Source organism: Prosopis cineraria, unplaced genomic scaffold, assembly GCF_029017545.1.
Source record: "Prosopis cineraria cultivar Desert tree isolate PC_DT_omini unplaced genomic scaffold, ASM2901754v1 PC1907, whole genome shotgun sequence".
Taxonomy (NCBI): Eukaryota; Viridiplantae; Streptophyta; class Magnoliopsida; order Fabales; family Fabaceae; genus Prosopis; species Prosopis cineraria.
This window is the reverse complement of record NW_026557232.1, coordinates 6,011-17,907: the sequence shown is the minus strand read 5'-3', so window position 1 is coordinate 17,907 and position 11,897 is coordinate 6,011. Positions and strand designations below refer to the sequence as shown.

At 28.1% G+C, this 11,897-nt stretch overlaps 2 long non-coding RNA genes across 2 annotated transcripts; both read right to left on the bottom strand.

The window, feature by feature from the left end:
* Positions 1-1,179: 1,179 nt before the first annotated feature.
* Positions 1,180-3,211, bottom strand: LOC129301121 (uncharacterized). Its single transcript, XR_008590911.1, has 3 exons — positions 3,075-3,211; positions 2,109-2,318; positions 1,180-1,370 (listed from the first exon to the last, which is right to left on the bottom strand). It is a non-coding gene; the product is annotated as an uncharacterized LOC129301121 (long non-coding RNA).
* Positions 3,212-7,333: 4,122 nt separating this feature from the next.
* On the bottom strand, positions 7,334-11,542 carry LOC129301120 (uncharacterized). Its single transcript, XR_008590910.1, has 4 exons — positions 11,137-11,542; positions 10,498-10,646; positions 8,482-8,614; positions 7,334-7,412 (listed from the first exon to the last, which is right to left on the bottom strand). It is a non-coding gene; the product is annotated as an uncharacterized LOC129301120 (long non-coding RNA).
* Between the last annotated feature and the right edge of the window lie 355 nt (positions 11,543-11,897).

Below are 11,897 nucleotides of genomic sequence, written 5' to 3'. Positions count from 1 at the left end.
TTAAATTTGTTTTGCTTCTTGGAGTCATGATATACTTATTAGATTGACGGAAATAATTTTATAAATTCTATTACTCTTTTATTCAATAAAGACAATCATAGAAATTGATAAAGAAGTTTATGAAATATTAGTTGTGAATTTTCATGTTTGAAAGAATTGATGTTTTAATTAGTTCATGCGAGTTTGATATTAAAAAGAGAAAATTTTATTGTGAAAGTGATGATTTCTCGCATGTTTAAAAATGGATTTAAAAGGGACTTTATACAGAACACTGGTTGCTAACGATAGTTCCGTTAGCCCTTAGCACGCTATAGCATACCTAGCTAGCAGGGTGTTTATAGAAGGTGCTAGCCCTGTGCGATGGCCAACGCATGTGGAACGAAGGGATGGTTATCTGTTAGCATCGTACTCACGTTTGTTTCGTAGCTTTGGCTGCGTTTGGTTACTTACCCTCATAAATTGTGTGTCCACGTTTGTCTTCATGATAAGCCGCGTTTGGTTATTTACTCTCATAGACTTTGTGTCTACATTTGTTAATTGTTCTAATAAGTCCCTATAATATGAATTTGATTATTTGATGATTTTACATTCCATTGGTTTTTAATTAGTGAATTATTTATAATTATTTATTTTATTTATTTACTTTCTTGCAATCAAGTGATAATAATATTTGATATGATATTTTAATAGTTTAAGATTTTATTTAAACTTTATAAAATTCTTTTATTTTCAAAGTTTATTAAATTTTTATGAAAATCGTTGCTTCTTTGAATTGCATAATTGTTTCAAATTTTTCTTTTATTCATGTTCAATTATTTATTATTGGGACATTATTCACTGGAAAAGATATTTTGATCTCAGATGGTATAGTTGAATTCATGACTCGAGATATTCACTAAGGAGTTTTATTGTTGAATTGAAGCGGGAGAATTATTTTAGTCAAATTCTAATTTGATGAAAATTTGAACTTTATACCTACGTTGGTGTCTCGCCTTAGGTGCTCCATGTATATTACAAGTAGGATCCTCACATTTCTTTTAAAATTTAATATCTAATTTAATATTGAAATAATTTCTAATTACTTTATTAGTATGTTTAACATATTAATTTCAGAGTTTTTCCAATTACGACTAAAGGGATATGAGTTTTGTGCCCATATCCTGTGCCAGTCATACCTGATTTTTGGGATGTGACAAATTATTGAATATATATATATATATATATATATTGACAACATCAATAGGAAATCCCTCTCCCATGTATTCTTTCTCAATAATATCTCTAGGCCATTATAAGCTTCTTCAAAACATACGCTTGAGTCTATGGGCGATGATAATGGTGGTTCCGAGGATCATCCAGATGAATTTTATCTGCAATATTTTGAGACAGATTCGTCAAAATCATATAATTAAATTTAAATTTGTAGGCATAGCTGAAAACGGAGTATCATAAGAAAGAAAATTAAGTAATATTAAAATCATTTAAGTTTATGGCTGAATATGACATTTATCACCCGTCAATAATTTCCAGATTTATAACAAAAATAAAATAAAAAATATGAAAAATGAAGAAAAAGAAAAATTAAGAAACGAACGAGTAACCTATAAGGATGGTGTAAATATTTTACTTTTAACTTTTTAATAATATTAAATGCATGGTTGCGATGGGTTTGAATCAGTTTAAAATAATTTAAAATTGTGTGTTGAGTGTTGATATTGTATTTTTAAAGATGTAGAATGCATAATAAAAATAAGTTTAAAATTTAAAATTTAATAATGAACTAACGACATTTGGGTGATTCAGTAAAAAAAAGAAACTCAATATGCCTTAATTATGGTTTTAACTTCGAGCGTTGCATGGAAAAATACACTTAATGAGACTAATCCCCCATTTGAAGCCTAACAGTATTAATGATATGAATTCAAACATTTGTTTAAAAAAAGTGCAACATAATAGTTGAGATTTCATTACGCTTGAAAAAAAAAAAAGAATATAGATAGAGATTGAGAAACATAAATAGAAGGAATCCATAAGCTAGCAAATTTGGTCCATAAATATGTACTAAATGATCGATAGAACTGTGATTGGGAAATGATTTCATTACATACGAGTCTGGCATTTTTTTTTCATTGGATAATGAAACAATAAGGGATATCATGATTTGCATAAAAATTAAGAATAAGACGTCTCTCCTCCATGCATTCTTTCACAATAATCTCTTGGCCACAAGGTTCTTCATAAGAGCTAATACTTTGACTAGTTCTAACCATGACGATAGTTGTGGCCTTGAGGAATATCAGCAACGCGGCCAATTTTACCTGCATCGTTTTATGAGACAGATTCAATTAAAATCCCACAAGAAAATTTAATAAATACATATTTGAAAATTGAGGAGAGGATTATATGGAAAATGAATAGATATAATATCTACAAAGTTTACTTTTAGTGATTGTGAAAATGTATCGATTGTCAATCATGTCCAAATTCGCAAACCCGTGGGGAGTAAAGAACTGCTTCATCTCAATTTATAAGAATCTTTTGGATAAAATTTTATATATTAATAAAATTCATTAAATACACTTTACAACCTTATTTTTTTTAATGTCTTTCATTTAATTCTCCATTTGTAAAAAAATATTAAAGAGAGATAATATTATAGGAAGGATAATATTGAAAAAGCATCATTAATTAAACAATATTTTTATCAAAGTATCTTATATTTTGAAACACTGAATTTTCCTAAAAATTATCTTATAAATTGGGACTTAAGGGAGTATTTATTTTGGAATGATTATTTTATTTTTCATCTTTTCAATGATTAAATCTTTTCAATGGGTTCGGGTTTGAATTAGTTTTCAATTCCAGTACTAACCGAAACTTGATGAACTCATATTGAAGAAAATAAATAAGTTCGGTAGAAAAAGAAAAAGAACAAGCTGATCACATCTCCATCTTTACCTTCTCTATAATATCAAATGATCATCAACACATAAAAATAAACAAAAAAAATGAACAACTAAGATATCAATATTTTCTCAAAAAATAAATAAATTCGTCAGTTGCTGATCACTTACGTGTTATGTGATGATCAGACATCCAAAATGCTGGCACCCTAGCCGCGACTTCACTGGAGAAAAGAAGAACAAACAGCAAAGCAATGTTCAATATAAGCTTCTTCATATCAGCCATCTTGATCAAGTACAACTTTGTGAGAATCGCTAGAGCATTATATATCTATCTCTCTCTCTCTCTATATATAGAGGTCAAGCGAACAGATTTAATGAAAAGATTTAGTCAAACATGCATATTTGAATTTTTCCTCCCATAGGAACAATATGTAAGAAAACCCTAAACTTTTTTGTTGAAAACTAGGGCAAGATTGGGACCGTCTTTACTAACTTTATCAAATATTCCATGTAATATAACTTTTGATTTTAAAATGGGAGCATGACAGAAAATTCCCTTGAAATACGTAAATAACAATGAGGATATGAGATGCGTGAAATATGATAATTCTTCTCAAGTTCTTTGGGACCTTTGTAAAATTAATATCTTTTATGAAATAATAAGAGAGACTAGAGAGAGAAGCAGAACATGATAGAGACTAGAGTGTTTTATTTTCACAGTAAAAGCCTAAATAAATGTTAGGCTAATGTCACGTTCAAGTTTGATAAAGTAAAGGAGAAACAAATTAAACTGAACGCCAAAATGTCACCACAGTTTCAACAAAACTTCATGGTTTTCTTATGTTAGATTTCAGTAACGATGTGTGTGTATTATATGTATGCATGTTTGACTAATGTATTTATGCTTAAAATTTTGACGCTATTCATATTCTTAACTGCGGCAGTTAAACCTTGTCCAAAAATATGGGATAATGGAAGATATGTGACATATATAAATAGGGGAATAAACAGAGATGTGACATATACTAATCTATATTTATATTCTATTATATGTATCTATAAAATCTCATATATGACCCACTATTCATAAGTCATGAATAATAATGCATTTTGTATTGTGTTTTGAAGCTCATTTTACTACTACTATATTGTTATATATTATTACTTTAATATGTATCTATTCAAAACTTTGCCGATATTTAAATTTGATCTTTTAATTTCTCCCCAAAAAGTTTTTCTCAAATTAATAGTTGAATTTAATATATCTTTCAATCAAATTGTTTGTGTCATGTTATTAGTAATAGCAACAATCTGATTCATCTACATAAAGTAATATATATATATATATATATATATATGTATGAAGTTAATTGAACATAATATTTGCACCAATGAAGGAGTTGGTTCTAGAGGAAGAGGCTAGTCTCTCAGGATGTGGTAAGCCAAGGTTTGAATTTCTATTGGAAGATATGTCAACATTTAGTTCTTAATCGTACCTTGAACAAAATTATCTCTAATAGAAGGATACTCTTGAGTAATAAAAAAACAATGATTTGGAAAATAAAGACAATGAATTGCTCTAGCCTTTATGAAATGAATAATGATTCATATGTACACGTTCAATGTCAATGCTAGGATTTTGTCAATTTTTGGACTTGTCAACAGAGAGCATTTCATTTTTTTTTCCCTTTTGATTTTTTCAAAACAAGAAACTAGTACAGACAGCAATGAACCTAAACATAACACCACATCGCAAATACAGAAAGGTAATGTACATTATTCAATCCATATTTCATACATGAGTTCAAAATAATAACGAAAATGGTAAATGAGTCCCCATTATATGGGGAAGGTACGTGATGCTAAGTAAATCCTCCAATTTAATTAATGCCCCCAAGAATTTGAATGTCGTTTTTGACATATGGAAAATGTCAAAAATGCTCTTCTTGACTTTGACATTTGACCAAACCATAATTGACCGGCGACAATTGATCGTATAATTATAACGATTCAAAAAAATAATAATAATAAAGAGTACTACTTATAATTTTCTTTTTAAAAAAAATGCCTTGAAGACTTGTGGTCAGATGGTTAGCATGCGATGGCCTGAGCTGCAAGATGCAAGTTCGAAGAGGCAGAACAAATAAATAAATAAATAAAAAGTAATATTTATAATTTGTGAATAGTAAGATACTGAGATATGCCATGAGTTTTATTTACTCCTCATCAACTTGCTCTTCCCTTACATGTTGAGTATTATATCTTTTTGGGAATATTGCATCAAAGGACAGCTTAAGGATTAAAGCATTTTGAATTTGCTAGGAAGTCCCTAACATGACATCTCACAAAAAGATTGAATCAGAAAAAAGAAAAAAAAATCATCAATGCATTGGACGAACTAAAAAAAAATTGGAATATATTGATGGAAGCCCTTGACGTCACATCTCACAAAAAAAAAATTCAATGAGAAAAAACAAATTTATCAATGCATTAGACAGGCACTACGAAAAAAAAAAAGGTTTTTAATAGTGGTTGGATACTACCACTGAAGCCAATTGTAAGCAGGTTTGCCGAAAACTCTTACGAGGTTGCCAAACTGCCATTTGGCGCGAAACATATCGTAGCAGTTTTTGGGTGACATCTGCAATAAATGTTGTGACGGTTTGGTAAAAATATCTAATACTTCCTCCTATTCAAATTATAAAAAATATTTTAAAAAAAAATTTACCATCTCAAGATATAAAACATTTTAAAAAGATTAAAATTTATTAAATAAATTTATTTTAATATTTTTCTTTCTCCCTCCCTCTATTTAATACTAATTAGGTGTAGATTTAAAATTATTAAATAAAAAATATTTTTAAAAGTTTATATTTTTTTTGAAAACAAAAAGATTGTTAAGTGTATTTAATAAAATTTATTGATATATGAGATTTTATCTAAAAATATTTTATAATTTAAAATGGAGAGAATACAATATATGGTGTCAAATGACGGGAACTCTTGCAGTGGTTTATACTCCCTCTGTTTCTATTTATAAGAGAAAAAAACTATAACACATAGTTTTGAAAAATCAGTTAACTATGTTAATAGTGTTTAAAAATAAAAGAATTAGACTACAACACCTTTAATTAATTGTATTAATCAAGCCTTCATTAATTATTTCTTATAACTATGAATGATAAAATTATGAAAGGTAATTTAAAAAATTTACAATAAATACTTATTAAAAAATATAATTTTTTATATAAAAAATAAATTAAAAATGATAGCTTTTCTACAAATAAAAACAGAGGGAGTATATGGTAGCAGTTTGTCTAACAAAACGGCCACAATGTTGGTCACCCGCAGGAGGAGTTACCTGCGTGGCAGTGACATGACAGTTTTGTTAGCGGTTTGTGTAGAACCGCTACCAGTTACGAAAACTGACTCAACAACCTTTATATTGACAGGTGGCGTGAGACATCGTGAAGATTCTCTTTTGTCACATCTGTCAAAACCGCTAGCATCTAATACCAACGCTAACGCTTATATAAACAACGGCCCCTCCTTTTTATCACTTTTGGCAAATTTTTGTCACGTGCTTCCTTTGAAAATTCTTTCAACTTTCCCCTCCTTTCTACACAACTCTCCTCTCATGCAAGTTATTTTGAGCCTTCAAGTTTGTATTTTAATATTTACATTATTGTTTTTAATATTTATTTTTATTAACTATTTTATTTTACAATGAGTTTTGAAGATGATGCTTATCAGCCCAATGATGATGAGCCTCATGAGGGGGACTCTAATGGTGAGGGCGAGGAAGAGTTGAAGGAGATGGATGCGCTCAACTTTTGTTGTTATTAATTATTAATTTTATTTTTTAAATAATCTAATTGTTTTACGTTTATTAAATTTAATATGTTATTATTAATTATTTACAAGAGCCTCATCTATATAACAATACCTATGAGAGGGTATAACAAAAGCGTGATATACTGCACTAACGGATTGAATTCAAGTATTTTTAATTCAATTGAAAATAACTCTCCGACATACATAATTTTTTAAATTCACTAAGTTTAAACCATTGTTTTACAAATTATTGAATATATATATATATATACACTGACAACATCAATAGGAAATCTCTCTCCCATGTATTCTTTCTCAATAATATCTGTAGGCCATTATAGGGTGTGTTTGGATTTTAATTGGAAAAAATTGATTAAGAAAAAAATTGATTATTAGAATGTGATGGTGTTTGGATAAATTTTCAAAAATTGATTATGATATTAATTTTTCAAAATGGAACAAATTTTAGCTTATTCCAAATGGAGTTTTGGAAACCAAATGGAGTTTGAAAAAATTGGGATGTTTGGATAAAAATTTTCAAAACCATAATTTTGAACCCAAAATTGATTCTAAATGGACATCCAAACAGGCCCATAATCTTCTTCAAAACACGTGCATGTGTCTAATGACGATGATAATGGTGGTTCCGAGGATCATCCATATGGATTTTATCTGCAATATTTTGAGACAGATTCAATCAAAATCATAAAATTAAATATTAAATATATAAGCATAGCTAAAAACTGAGTAGCATTGGAAGGAAAATTAATCAATATTAAAATCATTTAAGTTTATGGATGTATATGACATTTATCACCCGTCAATAATTTCCAGATTTATAACAAAAAATAAAATAAAAATATGAAAAATGAAGAAGAAAAGAAAAATTAAGAAACGAACGAGTAATCTATAAGGATGGTGTAAATATTTTACTTTTAACTTTTTAATAATATTAAATGCATGGTTGCGATGGGTTTGAATTAGTTTAAAATAATTTAAAATTGTGTGTGGAGTGTTGATATTGTATCTTTAAAGATGTAGAATGCATAATAAAAATAAGTTTAAAATTTAAAATTTAATAATGAACTAACGACATTTGGGTGATTCAGTAAACCCAAAAAACAAAAAAAACTCACAGGTTTAACTTTCAGCTTTGTATGCACTTAATGAGAGTAATCCCCCATTTGAAGCCTAACAATATTAATGTCAAAGCATATGAATTCAAACATTTGTTTAAAAAAAATGTGCAACATAGTAGTTGAGATTTCATTACGTTCGAAAAAAAAAAGAATATAGATAGAGATTGAGAAACAAAAAAAAGAAGGAATCCATAAGCCAATTTGGTCCATAAATATGAACTAAATGATCGATAGAATGTGATTGGGAAATGATTTAAATTAAAAGCATAAAAAATTTAAATTAATTCGAGCCAAATGAGATACTCCCTCTGGTTTTATTTTTATAAGTAACTTGCTATATGTTCTTGAGAAAATAAGTTAAACCTTCTTAATTTTGTCTAAAAATTCAACAAGTTTCTAACTTTACCCCTATTAGATATACAACCTATAAAAATAAAATACTCCAACATTTAATAGACTTCTCAGCATTTATAAAGGGGCAAAAGGGTATAGATGGACAGAAAAATTATGAAAGTATCTTATAAATAAAAATAAAATAAATATTTTCTATTTACTGCATAAATAGGATCAAAGAAGCATATGATCAGTTCTTTTTCACTTACGTGCAATGTGATGATCAGATATCCAAATTGAAGGCGCCCGAGCTGCGACCACTTTCCCGAAGAAGAGAAGAACAAACAGCAAAGCAAGATTCAATATCAGCTTTTTCATATCAACCATCTTCAATTGAAAAATCTACAAAAAGAATATCAGATAGAACTATGTAATTAAGCTTTAATTCTGGTAATTGCTGGTATATAACCTTTAAAGACAGTTGAACTGGACTGGCATCTCAAGAGATATTCTTTAGTCAAACATGAGCATTGTGATTTTTCTGTTTTCCTTAGAACACACGAAAAGGAAGTAGCTAGGAAATCATACTTTTTTGACTTGGCTTCTCTGCATTTATTTTCTCTTTACTTGCTCTCCATTTATCATCTCAACTTTTACATCAATTTTTGAATGGTTAAGATTTAATATTTTATAAAATTTCTTTTTTATTTCTTAATTGCAATCCTGAATTTTGAATTGTAGTTTTGATCAAATTTGCTATATTTTAAAGTTATTTATTTTTGCATAATTTGATATTTTAATAATAATAATTTTATGAAATACTAAATCATAACCATTCGAAATTTAATTCAAAGGTTGGGATGATAAGTGGATAGGAACTGGAGAGAAAATAAAAGGAGAAGCTAATTCTAAAAAGTAAGGCAGAGCATGATTTTGACTTTTATTTTTTTTCATAAGTCAACTTTATCTAACTTTCAATTTGACATTAGCCTAATTAGTTTGACTTTTATTTAGCTAGGTTTATGCATTAATTTCATTCTTGCCAGCGATTTTTTAAGGAAAAGATTTATGGGTACTTATTATCAAGTTATTCAATGATTCAAAATTTTAATACAATATCCAGATATATGTATGCAATAGTTTGAGCATATAAGACAGTAAACTAAATCCAGCATGTTTCAATCATAGAAAGTTATCGATTATATTTCCTTTTTGTCATTTATTGCATAAAATATAATCATCAAAAGATTAGTATTGCTCTTGCTGAGTCATGTGTGTGTGCGCGTGTTTGGCCAACAAGTCAAATATATATTTGATTCCCTAAGTAAAGATGAACAAACCGAAAGAGCATTAAATTTAATGTCAGGAATATTTAGTCAATTTTGAAGATATCAACCGAACATTTTTTCCCCCGTCACTTCTTTTTCTTTTTCTTTTACTTTTTTTTCAGGTTATAAGGCAAAATTAACCTTTAAACTATAAGCTCAAGAATGTTTTTGATGGTGAACTTATTTTTTGTACAATGCTTTCTTTCAATAATTGAGTATTATGTTACGCTGACTCATAATAAAAATTAAATTTGATCATTAGTTGACCAGAAAATTCCAGAAAATGATAAAAATAATTATAAAAAATGATCTAATAATTACATATAAGTATCATTTAAAAAAATGAATACCAATTAAGTTTTTTAAATTACAATAAATACCAAGAAATTATTGTATTTATTTTAATGGTATCTTATTAAATATTAATAATATAATATATAATAACTTAAATATTATTATTTACAAATTTTCATACATAATTTACAAGACAACTTTTGATATTTATGATTTCTTCAAAAATTATAACATAGCTAATGTAGTTGTTAAAAAGCATTCATGATCTATGTATCTTAGATACAGTAGTTAAGCTTTTAATTTTTAAAAAAAGAATTATAAATTTTGGAGGAATATTTATAGGCAATAAAAATAATATTTAAACTATTAAATATTAGAGTATTAATATTTTACTAAGATATTATTAAAATAAAACAGTAAACAGATGTTTTAATTTTCTCTTTTGATAAAATAAATTTTAGATAATTAAGTTGGGTATTGGAGGCTTATCAAAGTCATGGCATATTTCCGGACTCAAAAAACACTTACAAATAAAAGTACCTTATAGATTGGCTACTAACAAAATTCTCATATCAGTTGTGAGATTTCCACATATGATAAGTAAAAATTTGTAAGTCCAATGTGACAATTACAATTACGCCAGAAAACAACTAATATGCTTACTGCTATATTAACTGGCACACTAAATCAAATTACGCATATGACTAAAAGTCTCGTTCAGCTTTCTCTCAACAGTTGATTTCCAATGGGACTTCTGTATGTTGATCAAGGATTAGGATGAGGATAATTGTGGCCCTGTGGTTGATCCCGCGCTGATGTTCGTTCAAGTTTTTCAAGGAATTAACAATTCCATCTGTTAGTTAATTAACCATATATAATACACACAAAAAGAAAGTGTTTCAAAGAAATAGAATGTAACTTCGAGAATGTTAATTATAAATAATATGGTACATCAGAATTTCAATAATGACTAAATTTATAGAATTTAGAAAAATTGACGACTAAATGATAAAATCTTCATATAAAGACTGAAGTACTATAATATACAATTATATGAATTGAAAGTATAATTTTTCCGGAAGTTTTTAATCAATTTAAACATCATATACAGGAAAACGGTATGCTGGCCATAAAACACAAAGCAATGTTTAAGTCTAGTTTGATTGGAAACAGACAAAACCTAAATCAACACACACACACACACACACACGTCAATCATTAATACAAAATATAAAATCTATAGTTGCAGATATTATTTGTAAATCGTACTATTTAATTTATATTTCTCAGCTTATAACTTACCCGTTATGTGAATCTTGGGCGCCCCAAAAAGTTCCCTTGCAGCCACTTTGGTGGAGATGAGGAGCACAAGAAGCAAAGCAAAGTTGAGCATGAATATTAGCTTCTTGAGTTTAGCCATGTTCAAGCAAATTAACGCAAAAATGTTATGGGAAATTCAAGACAATATGATTGACTTGATCTGAGAGTTGATTGGAGACTTTTAGCCTTTTAGGTATACATTTATAGGCATCCACTGGTCAAAAGAGTAATAACACTTCACCAAAGTTTTGTTTGACCGCCATCTTGTGATATTATCATATGTTAGGTAATACATTTCAACTGTGATGTCGTGATTAAATTGACAATGCACTTCCTAGCTATTAGAAATAAGCAACGACGATCCAAAAACAAGGGAAAAATAAACAGATAAGAATAGAGAGAAAACATCATATCTTAACTCAAAACCTCAAATATCAAATTTATAGGTAATTCTTCTTTATTTTATATTAGTTATAAAACTTGACTTTATCCAATGTGAGACTTTTCACATTAACTCAAGTGATCACTTGGACAGCCTACCACTTCCTTTAATTCTAAAATGCATAATCTTTTGAAATATCCCTCTCATTTAATTGGAATATTGGATTACCAACTTTTAATCATTTTAATTTGAATGTGAACTTTAAGCAAATGGAAAAATGGCATATTAAGAAATATTTAATTGATGTGGTGAATAAAAGTTGTTGTGCTTAATTTTACATTCAGGACAAAACCAAAATTTA